The sequence below is a fragment of the Macaca thibetana genome, chromosome 9 (genome assembly GCF_024542745.1).
Source record: "Macaca thibetana thibetana isolate TM-01 chromosome 9, ASM2454274v1, whole genome shotgun sequence".
Taxonomy (NCBI): domain Eukaryota; kingdom Metazoa; phylum Chordata; class Mammalia; order Primates; family Cercopithecidae; genus Macaca; species Macaca thibetana.
The window spans coordinates 109,807,346-109,821,522 of record NC_065586.1 but is presented as its reverse complement, the minus strand read 5'-3'; the positions used below and the strand labels follow the sequence as shown (position 1 = coordinate 109,821,522).

The 14,177-nt window shown below is 38.9% G+C and overlaps 1 protein-coding gene across 4 annotated transcripts in view; it reads right to left on the bottom strand.

Moving 5' to 3' along the window:
• CASP7 (caspase 7) overlaps positions 1-14,177 on the bottom strand; it is a 61,730-nt gene that overhangs the window by 36,061 nt on the left and 11,492 nt on the right. Inside the window, exon 1 of one of the 4 annotated variants that reach the window (XM_050802703.1) lies at positions 3,079-3,096. The exons of the other annotated variants lie outside the window; for them this stretch is intronic. The gene's annotated coding sequence lies outside the window, so the exon portion shown is untranslated. Of the gene's footprint in view, positions 1-3,078; positions 3,097-14,177 lie in introns of those variants that run through there. 4 annotated transcript variants of the gene reach the window in all.

Below are 14,177 nucleotides of genomic sequence, written 5' to 3'. Positions count from 1 at the left end.
TGACCAGGAGAAGTCAGATGGTCAACTTGTTTCTCAACACATCGTGAGCCTCCCTTCATCACCACCAATGTGTATCTGGTTGGGAGGCAGATTTTCCAGATTAGAACCCAAAGTTTCTCAAAATGGAGATAACCCACAGAGGAGATAATCGTAAGGCCACACACGCGGAAAACACCAGATAGCCTCTTTTGTCTCCTTTATGTAGACTTACTTTTCAACACAGATTGTTATTAACACAATACATACACACATATTTTCAAAACTAATAAGTCAAAGTTTTTAAAAAAATCCACCAGACAAAGACACTAACTTTGACATGTGGTGTTAACCAAGTTGGCCCTTTTCCAAAAGTTAATCTTAAAGGCTGAATTTAGGGTATATGATGACAAAACAATATAGCCACTATTTTTAAAAGACAGAAGAAACGTCAGTGTGATAGCAGAATAGGAGGTTCCAGTTTTCATTCTTCTATAGAAATACTGATTTTGGCAACTACACCTTTGGACAAGAATACTTTTGTGAGGCCACAGAAGTCCACTGAGAGGTTTCAGCACACTGGTGAAGCAAAAAATCTAAGATTGGATGCATCAAAGAGTATAATAACAGCAGTTCACTTTACCCACATCACCTCTCCCCTAAGGTGGCACAGCTCAGTGCCAGGCAGAGGTCCCTCCAGCTCACAATTCTCCCATGGGGGAGGTGAAAGTGAAGTGCGCACCCACCTTTCCCAGCCTAACAGGATGTTGTCTAGGAGACCCACTTCTGTCTCATCCCACCCAGAACACTGAGGGGAATAGCATGGCTGAATCATCTGGGGCAGCTAGGAGCAAGGAGAAAAAGCAGGAGTGCAAAGAGTGTACGGTTATCAACAGTCAGCTGTAGCTTCTGCTACCCAGCTCATGCATTCTACCCTAAGACCCTCCCATAAACTCTGCTGGACGACTGGCCTATGGACCTCTTCAGCCAGCTGATGTGTACCTCAGTGCACAACAGTCTGCATACAACCACAGATGATGCATGGATCTCAACAGCAGGTATGGATACTAGCAGCCAACTCAACTTTGATGGATTGAGAGAAGACATGAAACTTTGAACATTTCAGGATACTACCCTAAGGAATAAAGAGGAGGCTTTTAGCATGAGGTCTGGCTTTGCAGGATTGAGAAAATGCATATAATCCCAAAGAGGGATCAAGAGGTGTGGAGCAGGTATATCCATAGAAAAGGTGTGAGAGATCCCCAGAATCTCTAGCTGAGCTCACCGGCAAAGGTCTTTCTCTCCTAAAGCCAGTCAGTAAAGATGGGAAGAGGTGACTGCTTCTTCAAATGTGAACACACAATGCAAGGCTTCAAAGAACACAAATAATCAAGGAAATATGACACCACCAAAGGAACAAAATAAAGCTCCAGTAGCTGACCCCCCAAAAATGAATTACCTGACAAAGAATCCAAAATAATCATCTTAAAAAAGCCCAGTGAGGAACAAGAGAGCAGAGAGACAATTAAATGAAATCAGAAAAACAATAGATAAACAAAATGAGAAGTTCAACAAAGAGATAAAAACCATACAGATGAATGAAACAGAAATTATGGAGCTGAAGAATACAAGGTCTGAAATAAAAAATTCAATTGAGAGCTTCAACAGCAGACTTGATCAAGCAGAAGAAAGAGTCAGGTGAACTTGAAAACAGATCATTTGAAATTAACCAGTCAGAGGAACAAAAAGAAAAGGAATGAAAAAGAGTGAAAAAAGCCTATGGAACTTATGGGACCATCAAATGAATGAATATATGCAGTATGGATGTCTCAGAAGGAGCAAGGAGAGAAGGGTAGAAAGTTTATTTAAAGAAATTATGACAGAAAATCTGGAGAGGCAAATGAACATCTAGATTCATGAAGCCCAAAGAACCCCAAACAGATCGAGCATAAACAGGTCTACACTGAGACACATTACAAACACTGGTAAGAGTCAAAAAAGATAAGAAGAAAATTTTCAAAGCAGCAAAAGAAAAGCAACTGATTTTTTTCCCAAGATGGCAGATTGGAGGCATTGTTAGCATGCCTCTCTCACTTGGGAAGACAAAATAGTGTGTAGAGATTCATGCTGTGTACTTTTTTCCAAGAAGCAACACAGGAACTTAATAGGAAAGCTGAAAGAAACCACAGAGCCTTTGAAAGAAGTGGTGGGCTGCAGCCTATACCAGGTGGAAAATTCTAAGTCCCTGGAGTGTGAGGGGGATAAATTGTCTCTGGGACATACACTCCCACTGGAGAACTTGGCAATCCAGGCCATAGGGAAAGGTCTTAACCCCACCCAGCACTGAAGCTGACTTAGTGAGCACTGGGGAACACACGAGAAGGAATAGCATTGGGATGTACGTTGCGTGTGCTCTCGGTCCCCAGCAGGGATAGAGGGAAGTCATTCCAGGTCCTACCTCACAGGTGACCTTGTGGATGTCTTCCAGCTAACTCAGTAGTCTGTCACAGGTTGAGAGAGGTTCCTAATTGACATTTGTGATATAATCTTGTGTGACGATGAACCCCCTTGGCCAGACCGAGGGGTGAGTGGGCAGTGGGTTATACTCACAAGCACAAGAGCTGGGTACCTTTGCTTCTCAGGCAGACCAGAAGGGGTGTGGCCTGAAAGCCATGGTATGTCTCAACTGGGAAGGCTTATGGCCTGGGGCAGTTTTGAGTTCTGAGAGCGGAATGCCTGGAACCTAGCTAGCTGCTACTAGTGGAACACTACGGGTGTGAGACCTATCTTGCCAAGTGCATGGGAACTGGGCAGGGCTTACTGTCACCTGCTACTCTGCACTCCCTGTGTGGACTTTCTGTGCAGCACAGGCAGCTGCGCTCCTCCCTGGAACATTACCCCTGCGGCAGGAGGACTGCCCTCTTATCCCCACTGGGGCCTCTGCTTGAGCCCCTACGTGGAGAGCCACAGCACGCACTTGCGTGACCCAGCCTCCACCTGGCTTTGCCTCTTTACCCCCTACTCCATAGCTTAACACAAAGAACAGAAACTTTGGGAAGCTCTATGGCCTCGCCCATTGTCTGAGACACCAGAGTACCTCACCTGGGTAACATGAGAAGCACAAATCCCACGGCTACCACCGCAGCTGGTGTTCTTTTCCAAGTGCCACCTCCTGCCTGGAGGCCAACAAACACAGTCCATTACAGCATCTGCTGGCAGAATAGCATAGCACCCAGGAAGGAGAAAACTTGTGCATGACCCCATCTGTCACCACTGCCTGCAATACCCCCAGCTAATCAGGAGGTCCTGAGTCTGTCCATATGATCAGTTCATTCCTACTATAGCTAGTGTTTGAGAAAGCCAACACACTAAGGCTATGTATAAGGAATCTCAGAGTCTACGTCACTCCCCTGCCATCCCCATCAGAACAGGTGCTGGTACCCACTGCTGGAAATCTGAGGGCAGGTCGCATCACTGGACCCCTTGCAGACTTTCCCCAGCACTTTCCTGGAGTGTGGCAGCCCCACTGGGTGGCTAGACCTAGAGGAGCAGCAGCATTCACAACAGTCTGGCCCTCAGGGCTCCTACTCCTAGGGGAAGGGGCAGTGTACCAAATCAAGGGAGTAACCCATGGGACGAAAGAATCCAGATGGCAAAGCTTGAGTCCCATAGCTTTCTGCTTGCGGGAAGTTTCTTTCAGCAGAGGCACAGGTGCAATGCTGAACTCAGCAGGGAAAGTCTGTGGCATTACTACAACAGTCAAGCAGCCCTGGTGCTTGTAACAGGTCTTGGAGAAGGAGACTTCTCCTCCTCACCCACCACTGCAGCTACAGCTTGGGCTTCTCCTACAGGAGCGTGGCATGGGTGCATCTGTAGACAGCCTTTCTGGAACACTTCAGGGTGACTGCATCCCCATAGGACAAGTGCCCTCAGGGTTCAGTCCTGCATGAGGGGTAGTCATAATCCCTTTCTACATGGAATACCAGCATTTCTGCAGATGGAAAGTGGTGTCTGTCTGGTTTGAACAGACGGAACACTGGGTCAGGAGTGTGAATGGGAAGCAGATTTTTCTCCTGCTGGCCTGGCAGGGGAGCTGAGGTAGCCCCTTCCTTCCCTCTGAAAAGACCTCAGTGCTTTTCACTCCAGCTTCTCCAGCTGCCTATGTCAAGGCTGGGACCTCTGCCCACATTAGGTGTTGTATTTATCTACCTGTTTTAGCTACACCCAGTTTTTACCCATGGACAACTGCCATGCTGACCTGAAGCCTGAACTGTTCAACTCAGTAAATAAAATACTGGAGGAATGAATGAATGAATGAATGAATGAATGAATGAATGAATGAGTGTACACCACTGGGGATGAGCTAACCTTCAAGAGACTTTTGCCATCCTAACCCCATAAGAGACAGTAAACCTGCTCACACACCAAGCACATTGCTACTACATCTGAGAAAACCATCACACAAAGACTCTCTATAACCAAGGAACTCATACAGTCTTCACCCCCAAAAGCACCCAGAGCCAAATTAGGTTACAACAAGCTATAATCATTGAAGTCACATCCATAAGGCAGAAGAAAGGAAATTAAAAAGCAACAGTTGAATAAAAAACAAATTAAAAAATAATTAGAAGAAATGGTCTATCCAAATGAGAAGGAACCAGAAAAATAATTCTGGCAATATGACAAAATAGGGTTCTACAACACCCCCAAAAGATCATATTAGCTCTCCAGCAAAGGATCCAAACTAAGATGAAATCTTGAAAATACCAAATAAAGAATACAAATGGTTGATTATTAAGTTACCCAAGGAGATACAAGAAAAAGGTGAAAACCAACATAAAGAAAGTTTTTTAAAAATTCAGGATACGAATGAAAATTTTTCTAAAGAGATAGATACTTTAGAGAAAAAAAAAAAACAACAAAAAACAATCAGAACTTCTAGAAAGAAAGACACATTTAGGGACTTACAAAACACAGTGGAAAGTTTTAACAACAGACTAGACCAAGTAGAAGTAAGAATTTTAGAGCTCAAGACAAGGCTTTTGAATAAACTCAGTCAGACAAAAATAAAGAAAAAATAACTAAAAGAAATGAACAAAATATCTAAGAAATATGAGATTATGTAAAATGGCCAAAGATAATAATCATTGGTGTTCCTGAGGGAGAAGAAAAAGTAAAAATTTTGGAAAATTTATTTGAGGAAATAATTGAGGAAGACTTCCCTGGCCTTGCCAGATATTTAGACATCCAAATATAAGAAGGTCAAAGCCCTTCTGGGAGATTCATGGCAAAATGGACATCTCCAAGGCATACAGTCATCAGGCTACTACTAAAGTCAACATGAAGGAAAGAATTCTAAGAGCAGTAAGACAAAAGCATCAGACAACCTACAAAGGAAAAGCTATCAGACTAACAGTAGACTTCTCAGCAGAAACCTTATAAGCCAGAAAGGACTGGGGCCCTATTTTTAGCCTCCTTAAATAGAATAACTCTGAGCCAAAAATGTTGCATACAGCAAAACTCAGTTTCATAAATGAAGGAGATATAGTCTTTCTCAGACAATCACATGCTGAAGGAATTTGTCACTACCAGATCAGCCCGACAAGAAATGCTAAAAGGAATTCTAAACCCTGAAACAAAAGGTCAGTATGCAACAGAATAGAACCTCTCAAAAACATAAAACTCACAGGGCTTATAAACCAATAACATAATGAAGAAAATAAAGTATCCAGGTAACAACATGATGAGTCGGTCACATCTCAATATTAATGTTGAATGTACATGGCCTGATGCTCCACTGAAAAGATAAAGATTGGCAGAATGGATTTAAAAAATCACAAACCAAATGTCTGCCCTCTTCAAGAAGCTCAGCTAATACAAATTATTCTTATAGAATCAAGGTAAAGGGGTGGAAAAAGATACTCCACAGAAATGGAAACCAAAGGCAAGCAGAAGTTGCTACTCTTATATCAGATAAAACAAATTTTAAAGCAAAACAGTTAAAAAAAAAAAAAAAAGACAAAGAAAGTATTATAAAAGGATTGACCCAACAGGAAGATATTACAACCCTAAATATATATGCACATAACTCTGAAGCTCCTAGATTCATAAAACAATTACCACTAGACCTAAGAAAAGAGATAGACAGCAACATAATCATATTGGAGAACTTCAATACTCCACTGACAGTGCTAGACAGATCACTGAGGCAGAAAGTCAACACAGAAACACTGCATTTAAACTACACTCCAGAACAAATGGACCTAACGGATATTCACAGAACATTCTACCCAAGAACTGCAGAATACACATTCTTCCCATCAGCACATGGAACATTCTCTAAGAGAGACCATGTGATAGGCCACAAAATAAGTCTCAATTAATTTTTAAAAATGAAAGTTATATCAAGTATCTTCTCAGACCACACCAGAATCAAACTAGAAATCAACTCCAAAAGAAACCCTTAAAACTATATAAAAACAAGGAAATTAAACAGTCTGCTCCTGAATGATTTTGGGGTTAACAATAAAATCAAGATGGAAATTTGAAAATTCTTCAAAACGAATAATAGTGACACACGTTATCAAAAACCTTTGTGATACAACAGAAGCAGTGCTAAGAGGAAAGGTTGTAGTGCTAAATATCTACATCAGAAAGTCTGAAAGATCACGAATTCACAACCTAAAGTCACACCTCCTGGAACTCCAGAAGCAAGAACAAACCAAACCCAAAGCTAGCAGAAGAAAATAACAAAGATCAAGGCAGAATAAATGAAATTGAAACAAAAAAATACAAAAGGTCAATGAAACAAAAAGTTGCTACTTTGAAAAGATAAACTCGGGGGACCATTAGCTAGATTTACCAATAAAAGAGAGAAGATTCAAATAAGCTAAATCAGAACTGAAGATGTAGGGTCAGGCACAGTGGCTTACACCCGTAATCCCAGCACTTTGGGAGGCCAAGGTGGGTGGATCATAGGTCAAGACTGAGACCATCCTGGACAACATGGTGAAACCCCGTCCCTACTAAAAATAGAAAAATTAGCTAGGTGTAGTAGCATGCGGCTGTAGTCCCAGCTACTCGGGAAGCTGAGGCAGGAGAATTGCTCCACCCAGGAGGTGGAGGTTGTAGTGAGCTGTGATTGTGCCACTGCACTCCAGCCTGGGTGACAGAGTGAGAGTCTGTGAAAAGGCTAGGCTAAGCTGTGAAAAGAAAAGAAGGAAAGAAGGAAAGAAGGAAAGAAGGAAAGAAGGAAAGGAAGGAAAGGAAGGAAAGGAAGGAAAGGAAGGAAAGGAAGGAAGGAAGGAAGGAAGGAAGGAAGGAAGGAAGGAAGGAAGGAAAGAAGGAAGATGGAGACATCACAATAATGTCTTTGTAGTAACCTAGATGGAGCTGGAGGCCATTATTCTAAGTGAAGTCAGTCAGGAATGGAAAACCAAATACCTATATTTTCACTTATAAGTGGAAGCTAAGCTGTGAGCATGCAAAGGCATTCGGATTGGTATAATGGATACTGGAGACTCATAAGAGGGGAGAGTGGGAGGACGATGTGGGATTTTAAAAAACTACATATTGGGTGCAATGTACACTACTTGGGTTACAGGTCCACTAAAATCTCATACTTCACCACTACACAATTAATCCATGTAACCAAATTCTACTTGTACTCCAAAAGCTATTGATATGTACATATATATATGTATACACACACATGCGCACGCGCACACACACGCGGAAAAGCAACTCATTACATACAAAGAAATGTCCATAAGACCATCTGCGGATTTCTCACCAGAAACCTTGCAGGCCTGGAAAGAGTGGGATAATATAATCAAAGTGCTAAAAGAAGGAAACTGCCAACCACCAATGTTATATCCAGCAAAGCTGTCCTTCAGAAGAAAAGATAAATACTTTTCTGAGACACATGAAAATGAGGGTGTTCATCACTACTAGACCTGCCTTACAAGAAATGCTAAAAGGAATACTTCAGGTTGAAATGAAAGGACACTCTTTAAACTCACTGGTAAAGGTAAGTGTATAGTCAAATCCAGAATATGCAAATAATTTACAAGTGGTCTTTGACTTACAATGGTTTTACTCATCTTTTGTCTTTCCAATGCTGCAAAAGCAAAACACATCATGTAGAAACCATACTTCAAGTAACCATACACCCATTCTGTTTTTACTTTTAGTACAGTATTGATAAATTATATGAGATATCCAACACTTTATTATGAAATAAGCTTTGTATTAGATTCTCATGCCCAGCTGTAGGCTAACGTGATATGAGCATGTTTAAGACAGGCTAGGCTAAGCTCTGAAATTCAATAGATGAGTTGCATTAAATGCATTTTTGGCTTATGATATTTTCAACTTACACTGGGTTTATAGGGATGTAAATCCATGATAGGTTGGGGAGCACTTGTATTAATTGTGCATAAATCACTTTGAACTCTACTAAAGTTAAAAGACTAAAGTATTAAAAACAACTCTACCTTCAATAACTATAGATATATAGTTGTTAATGGATATACAATATAAAGAGATGTAAACTGTGACCAATAACATAAAACGTGGAAGGAGAGAATAAAACTGTAGAGTTTCTGAATGTGCATGAAGTTAAGTTGTTGCTATGGTCTGAATGTTCACATACCCCTCCAAAATTTATACACTGAAATCTATTCACCAATGTCATAGTATTAGGAGGGGGACATTTGGGGTATGATTAGGTCAAAAGGGTAAAGCTCCATAAATGGGATTAGTACCTTTATAAAAAGATCTCTACCTTGCCCTATCTACCATGTGATAAGATATAATAAAGGAACAAGGAAATGAAACTTTGCTATACACTAATGCTGTTAGTACTTTGATCTTGAACAGTCCAGACTCTAGAACTACGAGAAATATATTTCTGTTGTTTATAAGCAACCCAGTTTAGGGTATATTGTAATAGAATCCCAAATGGACTAAGTTGTTATCAACTTAGAATATACCGTTATAAGATGTTTTGTGTAAGCCTCATGGTGAAAACAAAGCAAAAACCTGTAGTAGATATACAAAATATATACAGAAAAGAAACAAAGCATATCACTACAAAAAATGATCAAATCACAAAGGAGGGAAGCAAGAGAGGAAGAGAGAAACAGATGAGCTATAAAACAGTCAGAAAACAATCACAAAATGGCAACAGTGAGCCCTTATCAATAATTTCTTTAAATATAAATGGATTAAATTATCCAATCAAAATACATACAGTGACTAAATAGAGTAAAAAAATAAGATCCAACTACATGATATTTACAAAAGACTCACTTTAGATTTAAGGACACACATAGGCTAAATGTGAAGGGATAGAAAAAGATATTCCATATTAATGGTAACCAAAAGAGAGCAGGCGAGGCTATACTTACATCAAACAAAATAGACTATAAGTAAAAAACTGTCGAGATAAAGAAAGTCATTATATTATAATTATAGATACCAATTTATCAAAGATATAAAAACTGTAAATATATATGAACCAACATTAGCACACCTAAATATATGAAACAAGTATTAATAGAACTACAGAAAGAAATAGCAATAAATAATAGTAAGGGACTTCAAAAGCTCACTTGCAACATCCAGACAGAAAATCAATCAGGAAACAGTGGACCTGAACAACACTACTCCAAATGGACCTAACAGACATATATACAGCATATCATCCAACGCAGCAAAATAGACATTCTTCTCAAGTGTACACAACATTCTCCAAGATGGATCATATGCTAGGCTACAAAACAAGTCTTAATTATTTTAGGAGGATTAAAGTCATATCATGTATCTTTTCTGACCACAATGGTATGAAAGTAGAAATCAGTAACAGGAGAGAAATTAGAGAATTCACAAATATGTGCAAATTAAGCAACACACGGGTCTTCTTTGAGCCAGAACAACAAAACTAGAAAACACTGATGAAAGAAATTAGACATAAATAAATGGAAAGATATTCCATGTTCATGGATTGGAAGAATACGTTAAAATGTCCATGCTGCTCAAATTGATCACTGAACAGATTCAGTGCCATCCCTATCTAAATTCCAATGGCATTTTCACAGACATATAAAAAAATTCTAAAATTCATATGTAGCTACAAAAGACCCCAAATAGCCAAAGCAAACTTGAGCAAAAAGAAAGCTAGAGGCATCACATTTCCTCACTTCAAATGACATTACAAAGCTATAGTAATCAAAACCGTATGACACTGGCATAAAGCAGATACATGGACCAATGGAACAGAATAGTCTGGAAATAAACCCACACATTACAGTCAATTAATTTTTTGACAAGGGTGCCAAAAATATTCAATATGGAAAGGACAGTCTCCAATAAATGGTGTTGGGAAAAACAGGATATCCCCATGATATAAAGAATAAAACTAGACTCTTATCTTACACCATACAAAAAAATCAACTCAAAATGGATTAAAGACTTAAACATAAGACCTGAGACCTTAAAACTCCTAGAAGAAAACAGGGAGAAAGCTCTTTGACATTGGTCTTGACAATGAGTTTTTGCATATGATGCTAATGCACAGGCAACAAAGGCAAAAATAAACAAGTGGGATTACACCAAAAAAGCTCTGTACAGCAAGGAAATTTAAAAAAAAAAAAAAAAAAGCAAACTATGGAATGGGAGAAAATATTTACAAACCATATATCTGAAAAGGGGTTAATATCCAAAACACACAAGGAACTCACATAACACAATAGCAAAAAAAAAAAAAAGACAACAACCCAATTTTAAAAATGGGCAAAGAACCTGAATAGACATTTCTCTAAAGACATACAAATAGGCAACAGGTATATGGAAAGGTGCTCAGTGTCCCTAATCATCAGGGAAATGCAAAGCAAAACCACAATAAGATATCATCTCACAACTGTTAGGATAGCTGTTTTAAATATGTATATATATTTTTAAATATATATGGTATACCATACACAATATGTGTATGGTATACACATACACATATGCATATATAATGTGTATGTGTATGTATATATGTGTGCGTGTATAAAGGTAAGTGTTAGCAAGGATGTGAAAAAAGGGAACTCTTCTATACTGTTGGTGGGAATATAAATTGGTACAGCCATTATGGAAAACAGTCTAGAGATTTCTCAAAAAATTAAAACTAGAAATTGCATATGATCCAATAATCTTACTTCTGGCTATATATCCAGAGAAACTGAAATCAGGATCTCAAAAAGATACCTGCACTCCCACATTCACTGTAGCATTATGGAAACAATCTAAATGTCCATCAATGAATGAACAGATAAAGAATATGTGGTATACACACACAATGGAATATTATTCTGCCACAAAAAGGAAGGAAATCCTCCATCTGTGACAAGATGGATGGACTTGAAGAGCATTACGCTAAGTGAGATAAGCCAGACACAAAAAGACAATTACTGTATGATCTCACATCTATGTGGAATCTAACAGAGTCAAACTCATTCAAATGGAGAACAGAATGGAGGTTGCCAGAAGTCGGGGGTGGGGGCAGCGAGGAGGAAATGGGGAAGTGATAGTTAAAGGGTACAAAGTTTCAGTTGTGCAAGATGAATAAATTCTAGAGATCTACTATACAGCATAGTGCCTATAGCTAACAATACTATATGGTATACTTACAATTTGCTAAAAGGGTAGATCTTATGGTGATTGTTCTTACCACACAAAAAATACTAGTATTGGCCAGGCGCAGTGGCTCACGCCTGTAATCCCAGCACTTTGGGAGGCCAAGGCAGGCGGATCACGAGGTCAAGAGATCGAGACCATCCTGGACAACATGGTGAAACCCCGTCCCTACTAAAAATAGAAAAATTAGCTAGGTGTAGTAGCATGCGGCTGTAGTCCCAGCTACTCGGGAAGCTGAGGCAGGAGAATTGCTCCACCCAGGAGGTGGAGGTTGTAGTGAGCTGTGATTGTGCCACTGCACTCCAGCCTGGGTGACAGAGTGAGAGTCTGTGAAAAGGCTAGGCTAAGCTGTGAAAAGAAAAGAAGGAAAGAAGGAAAGAAGGAAAGAAGGAAAGAAGAAAAGAAGGAAAGAAGGAAAGGAAGGAAAGGAAGGAAAGGAAGGAAAGGAAGGAAAGGAAGGAAAGGAAGGAAGGAAGGAAGGAAGGAAGGAAGGAAAGAAGGAAGATGGAGACATCACAATAATGTCTTTGTAGTAACCTAGATGGAGCTGGAGGCCATTATTCTAAGTGAAGTCAGTCAGGAATGGAAAACCAAATACCTATATTTTCACTTATAAGTGGAAGCTAAGCTGTGAGCATGCAAAGGCATTCGGATTGGTATAATGGATACTGGAGACTCATAAGAGGGGAGAGTGGGAGGACGATGTGGGATTTTAAAAAACTACATATTGGGTGCAATGTACACTACTTGGGTTACAGGTCCACTAAAATCTCATACTTCACCACTACACAATTAATCCATGTAACCAAATTCTACTTGTACTCCAAAAGCTATTGATATGTACATATATATATGTATACACACACATGCGCACGCGCACACACACGCGGAAAAGCAACTCATTACATACAAAGAAATGTCCATAAGACCATCTGCGGATTTCTCACCAGAAACCTTGCAGGCCTGGAAAGAGTGGGATAATATAATCAAAGTGCTAAAAGAAGGAAACTGCCAACCACCAATGTTATATCCAGCAAAGCTGTCCTTCAGAAGAAAAGATAAATACTTTTCTGAGACACATGAAAATGAGGGTGTTCATCACTACTAGACCTGCCTTACAAGAAATGCTAAAAGGAATACTTCAGGTTGAAATGAAAGGACACTCTTTAAACTCACTGGTAAAGGTAAGTGTATAGTCAAATCCAGAATATGCAAATAATTTACAAGTGGTCTTTGACTTACAATGGTTTTACTCATCTTTTGTCTTTCCAATGCTGCAAAAGCAAAACACATCATGTAGAAACCATACTTCAAGTAACCATACACCCATTCTGTTTTTACTTTTAGTACAGTATTGATAAATTATATGAGATATCCAACACTTTATTATGAAATAAGCTTTGTATTAGATTCTCATGCCCAGCTGTAGGCTAACGTGATATGAGCATGTTTAAGACAGGCTAGGCTAAGCTCTGAAATTCAATAGATGAGTTGCATTAAATGCATTTTTGGCTTATGATATTTTCAACTTACACTGGGTTTATAGGGATGTAAATCCATGATAGGTTGGGGAGCACTTGTATTAATTGTGCATAAATCACTTTGAACTCTACTAAAGTTAAAAGACTAAAGTATTAAAAACAACTCTACCTTCAATAACTATAGATATATAGTTGTTAATGGATATACAATATAAAGAGATGTAAACTGTGACCAATAACATAAAACGTGGAAGGAGAGAATAAAACTGTAGAGTTTCTGAATGTGCATGAAGTTAAGTTGTTGCTATGGTCTGAATGTTCACATACCCCTCCAAAATTTATACACTGAAATCTATTCACCAATGTCATAGTATTAGGAGGGGGACATTTGGGGTATGATTAGGTCAAAAGGGTAAAGCTCCATAAATGGGATTAGTACCTTTATAAAAAGATCTCTACCTTGCCCTATCTACCATGTGATAAGATATAATAAAGGAACAAGGAAATGAAACTTTGCTATACACTAATGCTGTTAGTACTTTGATCTTGAACAGTCCAGACTCTAGAACTACGAGAAATATATTTCTGTTGTTTATAAGCAACCCAGTTTAGGGTATATTGTAATAGAATCCCAAATGGACTAAGTTGTTATCAACTTAGAATATACCGTTATAAGATGTTTTGTGTAAGCCTCATGGTGAAAACAAAGCAAAAACCTGTAGTAGATATACAAAATATATACAGAAAAGAAACAAAGCATATCACTACAAAAAATGATCAAATCACAAAGGAGGGAAGCAAGAGAGGAAGAGAGAAACAGATGAGCTATAAAACAGTCAGAAAACAATCACAAAATGGCAACAGTGAGCCCTTATCAATAATTTCTTTAAATATAAATGGATTAAATTATCCAATCAAAATACATACAGTGACTAAATAGAGTAAAAAAATAAGATCCAACTACATGATATTTACAAAAGACTCACTTTAGATTTAAGGACACACATAGGCTAAATGTGAAGGGATAGAAAAAGATAT